The sequence below is a fragment of the Oncorhynchus nerka genome, linkage group LG13 (genome assembly GCF_034236695.1).
Source record: "Oncorhynchus nerka isolate Pitt River linkage group LG13, Oner_Uvic_2.0, whole genome shotgun sequence".
Classification (NCBI taxonomy): Eukaryota; Metazoa; Chordata; class Actinopteri; order Salmoniformes; family Salmonidae; genus Oncorhynchus; species Oncorhynchus nerka.
This window is the reverse complement of record NC_088408.1, coordinates 39,962,716-39,984,642: the sequence shown is the minus strand read 5'-3', so window position 1 is coordinate 39,984,642 and position 21,927 is coordinate 39,962,716. Positions and strand designations below refer to the sequence as shown.

The window sequence follows — 21,927 nt, the reverse complement described above, 5'->3', positions numbered from 1 at the left end:
CGCCCCAAAATAGTCATCCCATATTGGGCTGTGTATAACTATGTAAATGTATCTCGGACAAGGTGACTTTTATCAATATACACTGTAAAAAGTAAAGGTTACTGGAGTATCCTTTAGGGGTTCTTCAAATTGAAACTGTGGGGGAACCACTAAAAGTTCCTCGAATAAGCTTTTGGGGTTAATTTTTTTTTTTAAAACCTGTCCACCCTTCCCCATTATGAAAAAATATTTTAATAATAATAACAATATTGATTTAAATAATTAATTGTTAATTTAGTAGCACCACAAATGTGAATTAATATTTACAAAACACATTACAAAATTGCAACATTTCTGCAGACATGTCAGACCATAATAAATACTACATTTACTTTGTATAGTGCTTTTCATGACAGTTACAACAAATAAAAAAATAATGATGTACAATAAAAACAACATACATTCAAAATGAATCATAGGTAAACTAACAATATTGTAGACTTGATGCTAAATACAGATTTTTCAGCTTTAGTGTGTATATCCTATCCACTTAGTTATGTTAGGAAGTTTGCCATCATTATGACCGGTCCTGGTAACTTCACCCCAACTTCTTTTATCCCCAGAACACAGTAACTTAAAACAACATAAGTGTTTTTCTGACATTTTGGGGAAATTGAAGGGAAAATAAATAATACAGCCCTAGCAGATCCTCAAGTCCCATGAGGACGTCCTCAAGGTTGTGGATGTTCTCCCCATCAAAGGTCAGCGGGATTTCACTCTCATAGTGAAATGGATTTCCGCCGATGTGCAGTAAAGGAGTGAAGAGCGGTGAAATCTGTGTCAACAAAAGTAAGAAAAGATTAATACAGATTATATACAATTAACAAATAACAGAACAAATGTTCAGCTGTAGTTTTATATAAGCATGCACACCTATGTTTATGAAGAAACAGATGATACATTGTCAAGGACATAAAGGCCACTCGGGTCCTCTTGAAGAGGTAGGGCAAGAGCAGAATTGCTGCTGTGGTATCCAGTCCTAGTAAAGTAAAGCAATGATCTTACTACACTTGCTAATTTTATTACAAAATACATTAGAAAAAGGGAAGGAATAAGAGCAAGTACCTCTTCTGTATTGTCCTTCGGGGACTGTCAAAATAGCAGGATGGTCTCCTCACCCCTGCCTCACCTCTCTACCTCTGCTAGTCCTTGAATTCTCTTTTTGTCTATATCCATTCCATGGACTTGATTCATTTCTGAGAACATCTGAAAAGATAATTTGCACACATTTGTATGCTAATAGACTTCAGTTTGTATTGACTGCTATGTAGGTTAAATTGACACTTCAAATGCAGCTGTCCTACAACATATCTGTACCTTCTTGATCCCAATTGCATTGTGTCCATGTTCTGTCCTATAAGAATTTCAAAGGAAGAGAAAATGTGTCAAAGAATTACAAGCATTAAAATAATATATATTAAGTAAATATTGAAAGATAAATGGCATCGACATACAATTGAATGCAAAATAGAAGAACATATTGGAGAAAGCACTAGCCAATACAGTACTGCCATACAGGCCTAATATCACATTTCAAGATATCTTTGTACATAAATTGTTCAATATTTTATCAGGCTGACATGAAAGATTATACGCAACATTTTGCTGCGTGGCAATACTGTGTTTGGATTCTGAAGGTAATTTATACAAAAGAGGAAGTCTATACACTATTATATCCCTGCGGACCTGGCATCCTTTCACTCCCTCCTCTCTACATTTTCCTCTTCTGTCTCTGCTGCTAAAGCCACTTTCTACCACTCTAAATTCCAAGCATCTGCCTCTAACCCTAGGAAGCTCTTTGCCACCTTCTCCTCCCTCCTGAATCCTCCTCCCCCTCCTCCCTCTCTGCAGATGACTTCGTCAACCATTTTGAAAAGAAGGTCGACGACATCCGATCCTCGTTTGCTAAGTCAAACGACACCGCTGGTTCTGCTCACACTGCCCTACCCTGTGCTCTGACCTCTTTCTCCCCTCTCTCTCCAGATGAAATCTCGCGTCTTGTGACGGCCGGCCGCCCAACAACCTGCCCGCTTGACCCTATTCCCTCCTCTCTTCTCCAGACCATTTCCGGAGACCTTCTCCCTTACCTCACCTCGCTCATCAACTCATCCCTGACCGCTGGCTACGTCCCTTCTGTCTTCAAGAGAGCGAGAGTTGCACCCCTTCTGAAAAAACCTACACTCGATCCCTCCGATGTCAACAACTACAGACCAGTATCCCTTCTTTCTTTTCTCTCCAAAACTCTTGAACGTGCCGTCCTTGGCCAGCTCTCCCGCTATCTCTCTCAGAATGACCTTCTTGATCCAAATCAGTCAGGTTTCAAGACTAGTCATTCAACTGAGACTGCTCTTCTCTGTATCACGGAGGCCCTCCGCACTGCTAAAGCTAACTCTCTCTCCTCTGCTCTCATCCTTCTAGACCTATCGGCTGCCTTCGATACTGTGAATCATCAGATCCTCCTCTCCACCCTCTCCGAGTTGGGCATCTCCCGGCGCGGCCCACGCTTGGATTGCGTCCTACCTGACAGGTCGCTCCTACCAGGTGGCGTGGCGAGAATCTGTCTCCTCACCACGCGCTCTCACCACTGGCGTCCCCCAGGGCTCTGTTCTAGGCCCTCTCCTATTCTCGCTATACACCAAGTCACTTGGCTCTGTCATAACCTCACATGGTCTCTCCTATCATTGCTATGCAGACGACACACAATTAATCTTCTCCTTTCCCCTTCTGATGACCAGGTGGCGAATCGCATCTCTGCATGTCTGGCAGACATATCAGTGTGGATGACGGATCACCACCTCAAGCTGAACCTCGGCAAGACGGAGCTGCTCTTCCTCCCGGGGAAGGACTGCCCATTCCATGATCTCGCCATCACGGTTGACAACTCCATTGTGTCCTCCTCCCAGAGCGCTAAGAACCTTGGCGTGATCCTGGACAACACCCTGTCGTTCTCAACTAACATCAAGGCGGTGGCCCGTTCTTGTAGGTTCATGCTCTACAACATCCGCAGAGTACGACCCTGCCTCACACAGGAAGCAGCGCAGGTCCTAATCCAGGCACTTGTCATCTCCCGTCTGGATTACTGCAACTCGCTGTTGGCTGGGCTCCCTGCCTGTGCCATTAAACCCCTACAACTCATCCAGAACGCCGCAGCCCGTCTGGTGTTCAACCTTCCCAAGTTCTCTCACGTCACCCCGCTCCTCCGCTCTCTCCACTGGCTTCCAGTTGAAGCTCGCATCCGCTACAAGACCATGGTGCTTGCCTACGGAGCTGTGAGGGGAACGGCACCTCAGTACCTCCAGGCTCTGATCAGGCCCTACACCCAAACAAGGGCACTGCGTTCATCCACCTCTGGCCTGCACGCCTCCCTACCACTGAGGAAGTACAGTTCCCGCGCAGCCCAGTCAAAACTGTTCGCTGCTCTGGCCCCCCAATGGTGGAACAAACTCCCTCACGACGCCAGGACAGCGGAGTCAATCACCACCTTCCGGAGACACCTGAAACCCCACCTCTTTCAGGAATACCTAGGATAGGATAAAGTAATCCTTCTCACCCCCCCTTAAAAGATTTAGATGCACTATTGTAAAGTGGCTGTTCCACTGGATGTCTTAAGGTGAACGCACCAATTTGTAAGTCGCTCTGGATAAGAGCGTCTGCTAAATGACTTAAATGTAAATGTAAATGTACTATTAATACCATTATGCATTTGAATCCCATCTACAGCTACCATATAAACTGTTAATTTCCCTCCACAAGGGGGCGGACATGTAACGTTTCCAAAATGGGATAGTATTGTACATGTAACGTTTCCAAAATGGGATAGTATTGTACATGTAACGTAATGCCCCCTTGTGAGTTAATAGTATTGCATGCTGTAGCAGGCTATATAAAGAGGAAGACCTCCATTGACGATTCAGTTCGTTGTAACATCTCATCTGGACAGGTCACCGTCCTTAGCATTACATGGGCTTGCTCCTACCTATCTCTCTGATTTGGTCCTGCCGTACATACCTACACGTACGCTACGGTCACAAGACGCAGGCCTCCTAATTGTCCCTAGAATTTCTAAGCAAACAGCTGGAGGCAGGGCTTTCTCCTATAGAGCTCCATTTTTATGGAACGGTCTGCCTACCCATGTGAGAGACGCAAACTCGGTCTCAACCTTTAAGTCTTTACTGAAGACTCATCTCTTCAGTGGGTCATATGATTGAGTGTAGTCTGGCCCAGGAGTGGGAAGGTAAACGGAAAGGCTCTGGAGCAATGAACCGCCCTTGCTGTCTCTGCCTGGCCGGTTCCCCTCTTTCCACTGGGATTATCTGCCTCTAACCCTATTACAGGGGCTGAGTCTCTGGCTTACTGGGGCTCTCTAATGCCGTCCCTGGAAGGGGTGCATCACCTGAGTGGGTTTATTCACTGATGTGGTCATCCTGTCTGGGTTGGTGCCCCCCCTTGGGTTGTGCCATGGCGGAGATCTTTGTGGGCTATACTCAGCCTTGTCTCAGGATGGTAAGTTGGTGGTTGAAGATATCCCTCTAGTGGTGTGGGGGCTGTGCTTTGGCAAAGTGGGTGGGGTTATATCCTTCCTGTTTGGCCCTGTCCGGGGGTGTCCTCGGATGGGGCCACAGTGTCTCCTGACCCCTCCTGTCTCAGCCTCCAGTATTTATGCTGCAGTAGTTTGTGTCTGGGGGCTAGGGTCAGTTTGTTATATCTGGAGTACTTCTCCTGTCCTATTCGGTGTCCTGTGTGAATCTAAGTGTGCGTTCTCTAATTCTCTCCTTCTCTCTTTCTTTCTCTCTCTCGGAGGACCTGAGCCCTAGGACCATGCCCCAGGACTACCTGACATGATGACTCATTGCTGTCCCCAGTCCACCTGGCTGTGCTACTGCTCCAGTTTCAACTGTTCTGCCTTATTATTATTCAACCATGCTGGTCATTTATGAACATTTGAACATCTTGGCCATATTCTGTTATAATCTGGCCACCCCACATAGCCTGGTTCCTCTCTAGGTTTCTTCCTAGGTTTTGGCCTTTCTAGGGAGTTTTTCCTAGCCAGCGTGCTTCTAAACATGCATTGCTTGTTGTTTGGGGTTTTAGGCTGGGTTTCTGTACAGCACTTTGAGATATCATCTGATGTACGAAGGGCTATATAAATACATTTGATTTGACTTAGTTAACACACCTAACCTTACCAAGCTTAACGAAGTTAACGTCAGCTAGTTCATTATCACAAAAGTGAGAACTGCTCTAGATTGGAAACTTACGTTAATGAGTGTAAAGTCATGTTGGCTTTATGGAAACGATATACAATATATGGGAAATAATATAGGACATAATGTTAGCTAGCTAACGGTACTGTAGCTCATACAACACCTACGGTCAAACCCGGCTTTCTAATATTTACGTTAATTAGCTATAGTAACGTTATGGAAGCTATTCACAGAAAACCATCATTGTCTTCGTAATTCACTATTAGTATGTTATATTATTATATAAATTATTTCGATACATATTCAGAGCCAAACATCAACCCAACTTACCTTTTTAATTGTTGTCGCATCCAAACTTGCCACCTGCGTTTTCAGTTGTAATTGCGAAGTTTCCGGAAGAAGTCCAGCAACAACGGAGGTTCCTCGATGAACCCACCTTCTAACAAGTCATTTGAAGAACCTTTTGGGGTTGTTTTTCATTGACAAGAACCCTATGGTTCTTAGGGGATCTGAGAACAACTCCAGTTGAACCCTTCATTTTTAGAGTGTAGTCGGCTCTAGTTACTCTCAGATTCAAATATGCTGATTAGCATCAACGATCAAGTCAGCTGCTGCTGCTCCAATACCGTATGAGGTGAGACCGTGAACTAACGTTGAACTGGGCAGTCAGTCATTCATTCTGTACTATGAGTCTGGTCTAACATTGTTACTGCACATTGTGGTGGAAATTCTAACCAATCAGGAGAGACTTTGTCATTTCTTCAAACAATCAACCTTTATTTGATAATAATTGCAATAATGTAGCTGGTCAGCCCTACACTCTGAGGTGGAATGCCCGAGAGCTCGATGACACAAGGAGTTCAGAAGCCTTATATCGTCAAACTATCTTGTGCATATAGAAAACACGTGATCTTGGAATGTGTACTTGTGTGGAGAACGAGACACAAACTAACTGTGAATTGGTCGTCTCATTCTGTAGCAACAGCTAGTTATTCTAGTCATCTAGTGAGGTGTCAAAACAACAGGAAATCACCCTAGACACAGTTCCTCTGAAGTCGATCAATGACTCCCTGAATTGGGCCAAGCAAGCGCCTTTGGCCTGTCTGCCCAGAGGGTGTGTGGTTACACACCCACACAAACTTCTCAACCTTAAAAGAGATCCTTCAACACATTAGAAGTCATAAACTTAAAGAGGTTAACATAGATGTTTCCCTCACAACATTGGACAGAGATAAATAAGAACCAGACGGAACTGTGTGATGTAGTAGGGAGTTGTAGTTTCTCTAGAGATAAATCAGACCAGACTGAGCTGTGTGATGCAGTAGGGAGGTAGTTTCCAACAGGCCAATGCTCTACACTTCCAGCAGGCCAATGCTCTAGTGCATAAATGTAATTCAGTACAATGACTATATTTCATTGCCTTGTCTGTGTTTCTTTTACACCTGCTATGTAAGAGAGACGGAAGAATGCACGCTATCTGGGATCCTTGGGACATCCCTATCCTAAACCCTACCTTAACCCTTTTAAATGTCAACTTCAATGGGCTAGTGATGTCCCAAAGATGTATCTCTACCTGAAAATACATTATCTAAGTGATGGATAGTTGGTATTCAGCAGTCATAAAGCCTAAATTACTTTAATGAACTACTAAAATAGTGATTAATTTGTCAGACAGTGTAAACAGCAGCTCTACACATTATTGACTGACTGATCCATTCATCCTTCCATCCCTCCTCAGCCTTCCTCTCCTCTGATGACCCAGTGAGGGTGGAGCTCAGTCAGAGAGCTGTTGAGGGACTGGTTAGGAAGAACACTTCTACAGCCAGAGAGGTGAGAGGTCACACATGGTTTAGATGGTAAATATTTGTGTTCATCACATAATGTAAGCAAAAGGGAGAATGTTCCATCATCTGTTTATTTACATTAGTACAAATTATCCACTGATATTGGTGTAATTTCTCACCCCTTTTGGCTTTATGAAAGTTAATTTCCTCTCAGGCACATACATTTGTTCTTTGATATTATGAAGGTAATTTGTGTATAATGTACTTTTCCCCACCCATTCACCCCATCTCTTTACACTGCTGATGCATATTTGGTGGCCTGACTGCATCCAGACTATGTCAAAGGCCCATCCTGGTAGATCTGAAACTAATGCAGCTTGGAGTGGTCGGATGACAAAGTCACATTTAGGTGCCAGGTGTAACTGAGGCCGTAGATGTGCCATATCCATTACTTTGAGTGTTTTATGAATAAATGTGTTTCTGTGCTGCAGGGGCAGTCAATAAATGGAACGGCAAGGCCACAGAACATGACATAAGCAGAGCTGTGGGAGACCACCTCAAGCCCCTGGTAGAGCCGGGGGTGGTGTTTACCACTCCACCACGCCTTCAGCAGGCTTGAAATGTGGGATTGATACTGTTTTTCATACTAACATGGACCAAGAGTCTGTTGATTGGTTAGTCATTGGGTTCATTTGACTTACAATATGTTCAAATCAAGCTTTATTTATACAGCACATTTCAGACATGGATGCAACCCAATGGAAACAAGAAAAACAAAAGAAAAACCCACACCAAACTTAAAGACAGGAAGCAACCGAGCTGTACGTGCTAAAGTCCAACCTCAAAACCTAAATGGAAAAGCCAAAGCCTGTAACTACCTTCCCCCTTAAGACAACAAATATATCCTATATTTCTGTGGACAAGTTTGCTTACCACCAACTGAAAACAACTTCCATTTCACATTCTAATCAACTACAATGCTTCACTTTCACCAATATCAACATGGTGTCTACTGGCTGTCAACAATTAAAAACAAGATAAAAACACGCACTTCTAAATAATAATATACAATCGTATCTTTTCTCCCTTTTCTTTCTATAGAATCCGAGAACTCTCGTCTTCCTTAAACTCACTAGCTTCTAGAACTCTCATCTACCTACAACTCACTAGCTTCTATTCCACTTGGAACGAGTCCAAACAAAACTCATCTCCAATACGGAAAAACGTGCAGTCAAAATAAATTGTGATCAAATGTACACCCCTTTTATTATGTGTTGGCAATAATGAACTTAATGGTGAGGCATGGAATAATAAAAATGTATATTTTGTCAAACAGAATATTTTGAAATATGAGGTGATTTGAGTCATGCTTCTTCAGTTGTGGAATAAAGACAATTAGCACTTGAATGTTGTCAAAAAATACTGGAGTGATGTAAGACTGTTAATGAAATTGATTATAGAGCAATTTATTATACTGCTTCCATGTGTATTTATTTATTTTAACCTTCATTTAACAAGCTGACAAGGTAAAAATCTGTCATTCTGCACCTGAACAAAGCAGTTAACCAGCAGTTCCCTGGTAGGCCGTCATTGTAAATAAGTCAGTTAAGACCTAATTCTGTCTCACAATGACGGCCCAACGCTCTAACCACTAGAAGAAATGACTGAAATCACTGAAAAAACTACCCGAGAATACATATTTTCAACTTTTACTTTCAACCGAACGTATATTGGACGTCGGGAATAGTCTTCAACGTCTTTTCAATTACATTTTGCTAGGTGGGATAGCCCGATGTCAAAACACAGTTTTAACGTGTCCAAATCAATAACCAATACGCAGAAACAGTTTGGGATAAATTGAAAACCCAAGCATAAAATGGGCTATAACCACAAACATCTGCAACAATAATCATATTACTTGTATTCATTTAAACAAGTTCCTTATAAACTGCACAAGCACCAGAAACGCTGTTGTTTTGACAAGTAGCAATTCATCACTGATATCGATTAGGTTGTACGTGCTGTTGAAACTAACACAACTAAAGAAAAACATGGAAATGGGAGATGTATTTTACCTCACTGATTAGAGGACAACGTGCAGAAGACAGTCAGCTACATTTTGGAGTGATGCATTTAAACAAAGGAACGCAACACTTACGTCATTACTCATCGATATCACGTTGAAATCAATTGTGCGAGAGGAGGGAGATGAGGTTGCACGTCCTGTTAAAAGTAACAGCTCAAAAACCACACGGAATCTGGGAATAATGTAAACATCACTCGTTAGAGGACAACTTGTGGTAAACAGCTAGCTGCATTTTGATTCCAGTGGGTCACCAACGTGTTAAGTGTAACACAACAACTTTCAATTCAGAGCCTGGAATTTTCCCCTGAGGCTAATATCCATATCATGTTGAAATCAATTGATAAAGGGGCAAACGTTTAGGGTTCTACATTGTGACATTATTAAAATACTCCTAGTACATTGTTATAACATTTTGCATTGTGACATTAATTCATTGATATCATGAAACAACTCGTTCGTGTATGTACTTTCTGATATTTGATCTGCGAGCTTTTACCCGATTATCTCTGGTCACAGCAAAGAGGTTTCTCTCCTGTGTGTGTTCTCTGGTGTTGTACCAGGCTGTTTGAGTAAAACTCTTCCCACATCGATTAGCTATACGATTTCTATTCTGTGTGTGTTCTCTGGTGTACTGTCAGACACGTAGATTAAACAAAACTCTTCCCACATTGAGTACAGCTAAATCATTTATCTCCTGCGTGTGTTCTCTGGTGTACAGTCAGGTAGCCAGATGTAACATAACTCTTCCCACATTGATCACAGCTATAAGGTTTCTCTGTTGTGTGTGTTTCCTGATGTTTAGTGAGATTGGAAGATGGAGTAAAACTCTTCCCACATTGAGTACAGCTATAAGATTTCTCTCCTGTGTGAATTAGCAGGTGTGTTTTCAATTAATATGATCTAAAGAAACTCATTCCACAATGAGAGCAGTGTTACGGTTTTTCTCCTGTGTGGATTTCAAGTTCTGATTTAGATTTGCAGTTCTTCTCACAGTCAGAGCAGCAGTAAGGATTCTTCAATGTGGGTCTCTGCTGGTGTTTCTTGGGGTGTTCTGATCTGGAGAGACTCTTCTCTGCCTCTTCAGCATCATGATGTTGTTGAGACTCCCCAGAGGACCCAAGATAGTCACATCTCTCTCCTGTGTGAACGACAAAGTCAGACGGTTAAAGTCCCACAACAGCAGAAATCCACTGTTTATTTGAGGTAAAATGTGATGCCCAGAGCGTACCCATGAATTTGTACAACAATTGACGCCTGTTAAATTATTTGACAATTGTCAATTGAGCAACAATAGTAATATTTTGTCTTGTTTTCACATTGGTAGTAACATCGATAACTACTGGAAGATCCTAACAATAACATAGACCTACTGTAGACCCATAACTTCACCTAACAATAACAGACCTACTGTAGGACCCATAACTTTACCTAACAATAACATAGACCTACTCTAGGACCCATAACTTAACCGAACAATAACGTAGACCTAATTACATAAACACTAAAGGAGAGTCTCACTCTTGAATCAAAATAATTTGCAAACGATTTCGACAGAGGAGAGGGCGTACAAAAATCAATAAATTATCTCTTTCAAGCACAGTTTCGCAAAAACCAAGCATTCTTGAATTTTTACTACCCTCTATTCAAAGTGATGTGAACAAATGAAGGGAATCATTCACAAACATTGGCACATAAGATACGATGACAGTATCGGTAATGCGTTTCCAGACCCTCCCTTGGTCGTATTCTCACGGGGCAGAAATCTCAGAGATCAATTGGTAAACTCTCATATACCACCCCAAAATACTCCTGCACAATGTCTATTTGCGCCTCTCCCGGATGGCAACTACAAGTGTAATGGCTGCGCTGAATGCAATGGCACTTACAAATATAGATCCTCCAAAAACACCCCCAAACAGGGAAACAGATCCCAATCAAAGGTGTTATCACATGCACCACTAAGGCAGTTATTTATCTTAGAACGTTTTGGAAGCAAACCCCTTGATTTCGTCCCTAAATTATATCGGCATCGAACACATCACCCTCCGGAGGAGAGGGGGTGACCTCGACAAATTATTGTTAAAACGTGAGGTTGTCTGGATCTTTAATTTAAAGAGCCGTGCTCCTGTCGGTCTCAACATAGCCATTATTGTAATATTGCTATTCATTGTAAATGTTTGTAGGTCTATGTAGCCAAATTGTATCTATGACCGTATGCTATCCATTTATGTTTTTACACGTTCTACTTATATCTGTAAATTAACCAATGATATCAGGCCACACTCGGACATGATTACAGACACCGGTGTGTGTCCTTTGACACAAACCAGTTACCCGCAGTGTTTGTCATTATACCCTGATGAAGACAGCTTGTCTGTGAAAACATTGGCATCAGGTTATTAAATGATTGCATCTGAGCTCCTAGAGTGTGGGGTTCTCCTTTTCTTTTCCAAGCCACCGCGGTCTGACAACTTGGATGGAAAATTACTGAGTATAATAGCAGATTAGGTTAGGCAGTTTTCATGTTAGCCAGAGCGTTGGTGACTGTAACTGTACTGCTGGAAAACACTTCTTTGCTCATTTTTTACCTACGTTTATTGACACCTGGACATTTTCAACGGGTGTTGAGCTAGTAAATTCATTATTCTGCTCTCTGGTACTCAGACGAGTGCGCTGAAATCGGAGTAGTTGGCCAGAGCTAATTTCTGAAAGCACCCAATTGTCCATTGAGAACGCACAACAACTATACCATTTAGCTAAGAATGACGGGAATAATCAAGTCAATAAACGTTGGGTAGTTAGTTAGATAGAATATAGTTAATATACTGGCAAGTTTGATGTTTAAGTAGCCAACTAACGTTAGGTAGCTAGTTAACATACCGGTATGTTATGCTGTAATAACATGCTAAGAAATTGTTAGCCAAAATAGCGTGTAAGGTAACTTATTTGAAAAGTTATTACTTTATTACATTGCTCAACCTTTTCTTAACATTTGTAATAATTGGTTAAAGCGATGAATTGGTATAGGCACTCGTTGGACCTCAGCCGCAAAAAAAATTGAAATCTGAAAACTAGTTGAAGCCACGCCCATTTATGGAAGAATTGCATTATGGGCCTTAAAATACGTCTTATTGTGGCGAATTTGGTACGACATCCGCGAACTTATGGCACACAACCTACATCCATACATATGACTAATAAGCATACTATATACTCAATTCCCGTCACAGATAGTACGGTTAGTATGAGTATTCTAACACTGCTAATGACTTATCAACAGCTCTAACAATTTTACCCCCACAGGAAATCTACACTGGCAGTTAAAGAAAGACCCAATTATTACATACCCATTGATTCTTGAAGAATATAACTTATACATGCCTCAAATGTTTCAAAACATATGCATGTATAACACCAGTGTTTGTAAAAAAAAAGCACTGTATAGCCTCAAAACCTGGTTAAAATGATCATTTTGACCTTTTTTATTTATTTTACCTTTATTTAACTAGGCAAGTCAGTTATGAACTAATTCTTATTTTCAACGACGGCCTAGGAACAGTGGGTTAACTGCCTGTTCAGGGGCAGAACGACAGATTTGTCGTTCTAGGTCCAGCAACTGTCAAGCCAACAACTTATAACTGTTACGCCAAGATGTCTGAACTTCTTAACGAGGTCGCTAGGTTTTGAGTTACAGTTGCTACAATAGCTTTCTCTATTAATTTGAGAGTGGTCACATTTCTCCAGTCCTCATTCCTCAACTGTTTACCAAACCAAGTCTCAGGGCTGACAATTTTTCGCTATTTAAATCCTAGGTTACCCCTATAAAATAGCCACACATCTATCAACCAATCTGCAGTTCATACAATAACAAAGCTGTCATTCCACCACTGTTTTGGTAATAAGATGATGATGGGGCTGGAGAAATGTAACTACTCTCAAATTCATAGACAACCTATGAATGCAAGGACTGACCATCCATGATATCAACATAGTTTTAACCATGTTGAGTGTTTACAGTGTTTGTTTATCATTTAAATTGTTTCTAAACATTGGGGTAAAAAAGCCTATTTGGAGTTCTGATGGGGTAAAGAGTTGAACTAAGCTCATGAGGCATGTGTTATATTCTTCAAGAATCAATGGCTATAAATAAATAATTTTAAAAGTCTAAATATGGATGTAGCTATTGCATATTTCCCCTGTAACACCACACATCAGTTCAAAAAACGGCAGAGTTTGTGCCTCTGTTTTTAAGACAGTACTTACTGTTTCAGTATGATATGTTAGATAAAGGAATAACGACAGACACCAATGTTAGGTTCAATAGCCTTGTTTGTGCATTGTACGAATGGCTACAACTGGAGTCCGGGGAACAGTCCGGCTAGTCGATTACCTATCAACTAGACTCCGTAACATCATCCTTTTCAATAGAAAGTGCAAACATAAAGGCATAACATTAAATTCTTAACAGTCAGGTCATAACAATAGAAAAGCATTACATTTCTTTTTTACTTCAGTTGTCATCTTCCTTTTTTAATTTCAATTTCATTATTTAAGAACAAATATAGATTTTAATTAACCGAGGGCAAGTTAACAGTCCCTTGCTTACAGAGTAAGCCTGTCCGGTGGCTTGCACAGCCGACCCACCTGTGAGTAAGTATTGGCTCTGACAGGGGTAGGATTAGGGGCACGAGCTGGAGAGCTTGGTGGGGTAGAAGCCTCACCTTCGGTTGGCCCATGTCTCAATTCTGCACCCCTTACCCTTAGGCCTGGACTGTGATCCAGCTCATCTAGGTGAGTGTATGGCGTGTTCTGGTTTGTCTGCTCTGCTACGCGCAGATCCACCCGATTGCGACGATAGAGGGAGCCACCAACATCCACCAGGTAAGAACGTGGTGCAACTCTCTGCAGGCATGTGCCCAGCCTCCAAAGTCCTGTGTGGTCTCCCGGCAGCGGTTTCATCCTTATCGTTTCACCCACCTCCAGCTCTGGTAGGTCCCGAGCAGTCCGGTCGTAGAAGCACTTAGCGAGCTGCTTTCTGTGACGCAGTTTGTCCGTGACGCCAACCATGACGCAGGGCTCAAGTAGCTTGTTAGCTACGGGGATGGTAGTCTTCAGACGTCTGGACAGAAGGCGTTGTGCTGGGCTGCTGTCCATGTTTTCAGTGGGTGTGTTCCTCCACTGTAAGATCGCTTTCCATGGGTCGTTGCTGTCGCGCAAGGCCCTGCTTAACAGGTTTTTGCAATCTTGACAGCTGATTCTGCCTTGCCATTTGCTTTTGGGTGTCTTGGAGAGGAGGTCACGTGGTCAAACTCCCATTCTGAGGCGAAACGCTTGAACTGCGCAGTGAATTGTGGGCCATTGTCCGTGATTACCTTGTCAGGCTGACCTTGCCTTGCAAACTGCGCCTTGCAGCGCTTTATGACCGTCTCTGCAGACAAGTCAGGGAGCAGTTCAATTTCCCAAAAGTCAGAGTAGTGATCAACGATGAGAAGATAGTCCTTTTGTCTGTGGCTGAATAAGTCCATGCTGACGATTTGCCAGGCCCTTGTGGGCAGTTCGTGTGACATCATGGTTTCCTTTTGCTGTTCATGAGCGTACTCGTTGCATGTGGTACAGTTGCTGACAAAGTCTTTAATTTCTGCTTGCATGTTTGGCCAGTATAATGTTTCACGAGCCTGGCGGTAGCATGCATCACCTCCAACGTGACTGGAGTGTATGCGAGTAAGCATCTCTGGACGTAGTGATTTGGGAATAATGACCTTCTGACCTCTGAACAAGATGCCATTTTGCACGCTGATCTCATCTCGAAAGGTCCAGTATTCTCTCACTGTGAAAGGTGTCTCCTCTTTCAGGTATGGCCAACCTGCGAGAGCCATGGACTTCAGTGACTGTAGGCGTTCGTCCTTGTCAGTGTGTTGCCTTATCTGGGCTAGGCGGTGATCTGTGACGTTTAAGTAGTCTGCCTGATTGATCTGTTGAACATCTTGTTGTTCCTGCTGTAGCGAACAGATGGCCTGCCGCTGATAGACAGTGCCTCTGCCTGTACATTGTGTTGTTGCCCTGCTCAGTGTGTCGCTGATGTACATCTCTGGTCCTGGCTTGTAAATGACCTTCAGGCTGTAGTTTTGCAGAGTCAGGAGCATGCTTTGAAGCCTCTTGGGCGCGTTGAGGAGAGGTTTACTGAATATGGCAATGAGTGGTTTGTGGTCAGTTTCAGCGATGACCAGGTCTCGCCCATATAAGTAGTGATGGAATCGCTGGCAGGAGAAGACAATGCTGAGGCACTCTTTCTCAATTTGTGCATAGTTTTGTTCGGTGGGGGTGAGCGCTCTCGAGGCAAACGCAACGGGCTGGCCTTCCTGCATAAGGCAGCATCCAAGTCCCCTTTGGCTGGAGTCGCTCTGGATTGTGACAGGCTTCATGACGTCGTAGTAGCGCAACACTGGCATGGATGAAGCCAGAGATTTCATCTTCTGCACTGCGGCCTCGTGCTTGGGTAGCCAGTGCCATGGTGTATCTTTGTCCAGCAACCGGCGCAGAGGCTCACAGACTGCTGATAGGTGTGGCATGAACTTTGCAAGATAGTTTGCAAAGCCGATGAGACGCTGTACTCCTTTTGCGTCAGACGGGTTTGGCATGTCGAGGATCGCTCTGACCTTGTCTGGGTCTGGCTTCAGGCCTTTTGCCGAGAGAATGTGGCCATGGAAGTGGACGTCTTTCACCTTGAACTGCAGCTTCTTCAGGCCAAGGCGAAGCTTAACTGATCGGCAGCGCTCCATCAGTGCCAGGAGCTTCACATCGTGGTCGCGTACTGCTTCTTCGTCTGTGTCACCACAGCCTACGATCAGGACATCATCTGCGATGGGTTCAATGCCCTTGAGCCCAGCCAGTAACTCGTGCTGCTTACGTTGGTATATCTCAGGCGCCACCGAGACACCAAACGGGAGCTTGAGCCAGCATTTCCGACCCCAGGGGGTCCAGAAGGTAGTCATGAGGCTGCTTTCTTCATCCAGCTTGCATTGAAGGAATGCATCTCGGGCATCCACCAAGGTGAAAATCCTGGCCTTGGGAAGCTTATAGAGGACATCCTCTAGTGTCGGCATGATGTAGTGGGATCGTTTCAGTGCTTGGTTCAGATGCTTTGGGTCGATGCAGACCCTCAGCTTCTCTGGTTTTTTCACTATGACCATATTGCTGATCCAGTCAGTTGGTTCAGTCACAGATGTCATGTGGCCATCGGCCTCATACTTGTCCAGCTGGGCCTTCACAGCCACTTTCATTGCAATGGGCACATTGCGAGGAGCACACTGGACTGGAGTGATGCTCTCATCCACTTCAAAGTGTACCTCCCCAGGCACTGATTCAACGGGCATGTTGAATACATCGTCATATCTGCTAAGTAGTTGTTCTTTGGACAGGGGTCCATGCTGGACATGATCCACAATGTGCAGGTCATTTGGTACAGTGAACTGCATCAGTCCCAGGCGTTCGCATGTAGAGCCTGAGAGGAGAGGATGTTGACTGGTTTTTACAATCTCAAACTCCAGCTTGTGTTTGCGTCCCCGAATAACACATTCGGTCTCAAAGGTGCCCATAGAGCTCATTAGCTCTCCTGAGTAGAGCTTTAGTCTAGTATCGCTGGGCAATAGATGTGTGTCAGGTGCCAGATTGATTTTGTCTTTGTAGCTCATTACGTTGCATGTAGCACCAGAATCCAGTTGACATTGTTGTTGCTTGTTGTGTAATCGTAGTGTCACAAACCATTTCTTCCCTCTTGAGTGTACAGCCCCAATGGATTCATGCATGTAAATGTCACTTTCACTTTTCAGCTCTGAACATTGAATGACATCATCAACACAGTGAATCTTGCCCTCACTCACCCTTCTTTTGCTTTTGAGACACACTTTTGCAAAATGATTATTAGTTCCACAAGCTCTGCATGGTTTTCTGTAGGCAGGGCAGTGCTCTTTGCCACGTGTGTGTGTATTCCCACAGTATTTACATGCTACGGGGCTCTCTGTGTTCACCGTTCGTGGTGAATTGCTCTGCCTCGATTGATTTAGTCTGAATGTCTGCCTAGCAACAGCGTGAACGGTATCAACGTCGGAGCGTGGGGTTTCGATTTCCATTGCTCTCATTCTCATGTCAGTGACTTCAGCAGTGCGGCACATTTCAATGGCAGTTACTAATGTTAAGTCTCTCTCTCTCAGTAGACGCCGGCGTGTATCCTCATTTGCAATTCCCAGCACTATTTTGTCACGAATCGATTCATCTTTCAATCCCCCGTATTCACAAGTGGCGGATTTCTCTCTCAAACGGGTTACAAAGTTGTGTACTGACTCACCCTCTTCCTGTTTACAGCTTCCGAAAACGAACCGCTCATAAATTACGTTTCTGGCGGGTTTGAAGTAATTCTCCAATGCATCCAATATAGCCTTTGCATCACACTGTTGACGTGCTGTGAGGGTGAGATTGTGCCGGTAGATATGCCTGCATTCGCTGCCCATTAAACTCCTCAGAGTTGCTGCTTGTACCTCGTTGGGTTTCTCATGTAGACCGGTCGCCAGCGCATAGTCCTCGAATTCATCCCTGAAGTTGTCCCAATTAGTATTCCAGTCCCCTGTGAGAACCATGGGATTTGGTGGCGGAATGTTCGCTGCCATAGCAATGGAATATGATATTTCTTTGCCTTCAGTCATCGACGTAGGTAGTGATGCTAGCTAGGCAGCTAACAACGAGTTCATCAGTGTTGTGAGTAGGAAACAGCGTGTGTTCGCATATGGAACGTAACTGCGCTTATACTGTACTTAGCTACAAAAATAACAAACGTGTGTTATCCGAGCCACTTCTGATACCATGTTTCAGTATGATATGTTAGATAAAGGAATAACGACAGACACCAATGTTAGGTTCAATAGCCTTGTTTGTGCATTGTACGAATGGCTACAACTGGAGTCCGGGGAACAGTCCGGCTAGTCGATAACCTATCAACTAGACTCCGTAACACTTACTAGTGTTAATCAGGGCCCGTTTATCGTTAGAACCATTGGATGCCTTAACATGCCATTGGGAAACCGAGCCCGGATATCCAGTTTCATCCTCGTCTTCTTCCAATGTGACTCATCTCCCCCTCCTCTTTCTCTCCCTCTTCTTCAACAGTAACATCCTCCTCCTCTTTCACTCTGAACGCGTCTTCCTCTTGTTTAACTGAAACGTCTTTCTCTGCTTCTTTCACTATAACAGCCTCACCCTCTACTTGTTTTTGTATTGTGACAGCCACCTCTTTCACGACAACGTTCAGCCACATTCCCTCTTTCTCTGTCCAACAGACCTCATCTTCTTTAGCAGGAGGAGAGTAACTTACTGAGCTCATGGTAGGAGATGTTAGCATGCTAGGCTAATGCTAACTTAACAAGCCCGCTAGCTGACTAATAACAACAACACCGTATATATTACATTAAAACGGATAACTAACTAGACGACAGAAGTGGGTTTAAAACACAGTAGCTAATATACACTAACGAGCTTAATTGGTTCGGCTATTTTGTCTAGTAAGCTACTGAGGTGGCTGACTAACTGTTGCAGTTTGTAATGCTCCGGGTGTCGTGGGTGTGGAGTCAAATGCAGGAGACAGAGTTCAATGCTGTGCGTCTTTTACTAGCACCAACGCAACACAGGGTGCTCACAAAAGTAATGTTTCCCAAACACAGGGGAAAAAGTACAATGGAGAAAATCACGACTAAGCACGTACCTCTTACAACAGAGCCGAAGGTTTACAATGAAAATAATCCCGCACAACAACCAGGCGGGCCGGCTGTCTAATAAAGACAAACTAATAAAACAAGAACAGGTGCTACCACTAAACATACAAGGAGGGGGAGGAAAAACAATCAGTGGCAGCTAATAGGTCGGTGATGACGACCGCCGAGCGCCACCCGCCCGGGAAGGGGAAACACCCTCGGTCGGACTCGTGACAGTACCCCCCCTCTGACGCGCGGCTCCCGCAGCGCGCCGACACCGGCCTCGAGGTCGCCCCGGAGGACGAGGTGCAGGGCGATCCGGATGGAGGCGATGGAAATCCCTCAACATGGATGGGTCCAAGATGTCCCTCACCGGTACCCAGCACCTCTCCTCCGGACCGTACCCCTCCCAGTCCACGAGGTACTGCAGGCCCCTCACCCGGCGTCTTGAGTCCAGAATGGCCCGGATCGTGTACGCCGGGGTCCCCTCGATGTCCAGAGGGGGGGGGGAGGGACCTCCGGTACCTCACTGTCCTGCAGGGGACCAGCTACCACCGGCCTGAGGAGAGACACATGAAACGAGGGGTTAATACGATAATAGGAAGGGAGTTGTAATCGATAACACACCTCGTTTATTCTCCTCAGGACTTTAAAGGGCCCTACACACTGCGGACCCAGCTTCCGGCAGGGCAAGCGGAGAGGTAGGTTTCGGGTCGAGAGCCAGACCCTGTCCCCCGGTACAAACACGGGGGCCTCACTGCGGTGGCGGTCAGCACTCCTCTTCTGCCGTCCACTCGCTTGTCGGAGAGATTCCTGGACGGCCCTCCAGGTCTCCTTGGAGCGCTGTACCCATTCCTCCACCGCAGGAGCCTCGGTCTGGCTCGGATGCCATGGTGCCAGGACCGGCTGGTACCCCAACACACACTGAAAAGGGGACACGTTAGTAGAGGAGTGGCGTAGTGAGTTCTGAGCCATTTCAGCCCAAGGAATGTATCGTGCCCACTACCCTGGCCGATCCTGGCAATACGACCGCAGAAACCTACCCACCTCCTGGTTCATTCTCTCCACCTGCCCATTACTCTCGGAGTGATAACCGGAGGTCAGGCTGACAGAGACCCCCAAGCGTTCCATGAACGCTCTCCATACCCGAGACGTGAATTGGGGGCCCCGATCAGAAACAATGTCCTCCGGCACCCCGTAGTGCTGAAAGACATGGGTAAATAATGCCTCCGCAGTCTGCAGGGCTGTAGGGATACCGGGCAACGGGAGGAGACGGCAGGACTTAGAAAACCGATCCACAATCACTAGAACCGCGGTGTTCCCCTGAGACAGCGGGAGATCGGTCAGGAAATCTATGGACAGATGTGACCATGGCCGCTGTGGAACGGGGAGGGGTTGTAGCTTCCCTCTAGGAAGGTGCCTAGGAGCCTTACTCTGAGCGCACACTGAGCAAGAGGAGACATAACCCTTAACGTCCTTAACCAACGTAGGCCACCAATACCTCCCCTGAAGGCTCCCCACTGTCCTAGTCACCCCAGGGTGACCCGAGGAGGGTAGGACGTGAGCCCACCGAATCAGTTTGTCCCGAACACCAAGCGGCACGTACCTTCGCCCCGCTGGACACTGAGGAGGCGCGGGTTCAGCCCGTAACGCCCGCTCGATGTCCGAGTCCACCTCCCATACCACTGGGGCTACCAGCTTTGAGGCGGGAAGGATGGGAGTAGGTTCGGTGGACCCATCCTCGGTGTCATAAAGGCGGGACAGTGCGTCAGCCCTCACGTTCTGGGAGCCCGGTCTATAAGACAAAGTAAACCGGAACCGGGTGAAGAATATGGCCCACCTTGCCTGACGTGGGTTAAGTCTCCTAGCTGCCCGAATATACTCCAGATTCTGGTGGTCGGTCCAGATGAGAAAAGGGTGCTTAGCCCCCTCAAGCCAGTGTCTCCACACCTTCAGAGCTCTAACCACCGCTAGCAACTCCCGGGCCCCCACATCATAGTTACGCTCCGCTGGGCTGAGCTTCCTTGAGAAGAAAGCGCAGGGGCGGAGTTTTGGTGGCGTACCCGAGCGCTGTGATAGCACGGCACCCAACCCAGCCTCGGACGCGTCCACCTCCACTATGAATGCTAGAGAGGGGTCCGGATGCGCCAACACGGGCGCATCAGTGAACAGCGCCTTCAACTTGTTGAATGCTCTGTCCGCCTCTGCTGACCACTGCAACCGCACCGGGCCCCCCTTCAGCAGTGAGGTAATGGGAGCCGCTATCTGGCCAAAACCCCGGATAAACCTCCGGTAGTAGTTGGCAAAACCCAAAAACCGCTGCACCTCCTTCCTTTTTCCTCACAAAAAAGAAACTCGAGGAGACGGGTGAAATGGAGGGCCGAATGTACCCCTGTCCCAGCGATTCCGTGACATATGTCTCCATTGCCAACGTCTCCTCCTGGGACAACGGGTACACGTGACTCTTGGGAAGCGCAGCGTCCACCTGGAGATCTATCGTACAATCCCTTCCCGGTCGATAAGGTGGTAATTTAGTCGCTTTCACTTTACTGAAAGCGATTGCCAAATCGGCATACTCGGGGGGAATGCACACCGTGGAACCCTGGTCTGGACTCTCCACCGACGTGGCACCGATGGAAACTCCCAAACACCTTCCAGAACACTCCTCTGACCACCCCTGGAGAACCCCCTGTCTCCACGAAATTTTAGGATTGTGCCGGGCCAGCCAGGGAGTCCCCAGTACCACTGGAAACGCAGGCGAATCAATAATAAAAAAACTGATACGCTCCCTATGATTCCCCTGCGTCACCATGTCCAGTGGGACCGTGGTCTCCCTGACCATCCCTGACCCTAATGGCCGGCTATCTAGGGAGTGCACGGGGAAAGGAGAATCTATCGGCACCAGCGGAACCCCTACCTTAAGGGCGAGTCCGCGATCCATAAAGTTCCCAGCTGCGCCTGAATCGACTAGCGCCCTATGCTGGGAAGAGGAAAAAAAATGAAGGAAAGAGATTAAGACAAACATATGGCCAACAAGGGGTTCTGGGTGAGTTTGATGCTGACTCACCTGGGGT

At 45.4% G+C, this 21,927-nt stretch overlaps 1 long non-coding RNA gene across 1 annotated transcript; it reads right to left on the bottom strand.

The window, feature by feature from the left end:
• Nucleotides 1-10: 10 nt before the first annotated feature.
• LOC115139536 (uncharacterized) lies at nt 11-5,911 on the bottom strand. Its single transcript, XR_003865120.2, has 5 exons — nt 5,574-5,911; nt 1,357-1,393; nt 1,105-1,245; nt 913-1,018; nt 11-814 (listed from the first exon to the last, which is right to left on the bottom strand). It is a non-coding gene; the product is annotated as an uncharacterized LOC115139536 (long non-coding RNA).
• Between the last annotated feature and the right edge of the window lie 16,016 nt (nt 5,912-21,927).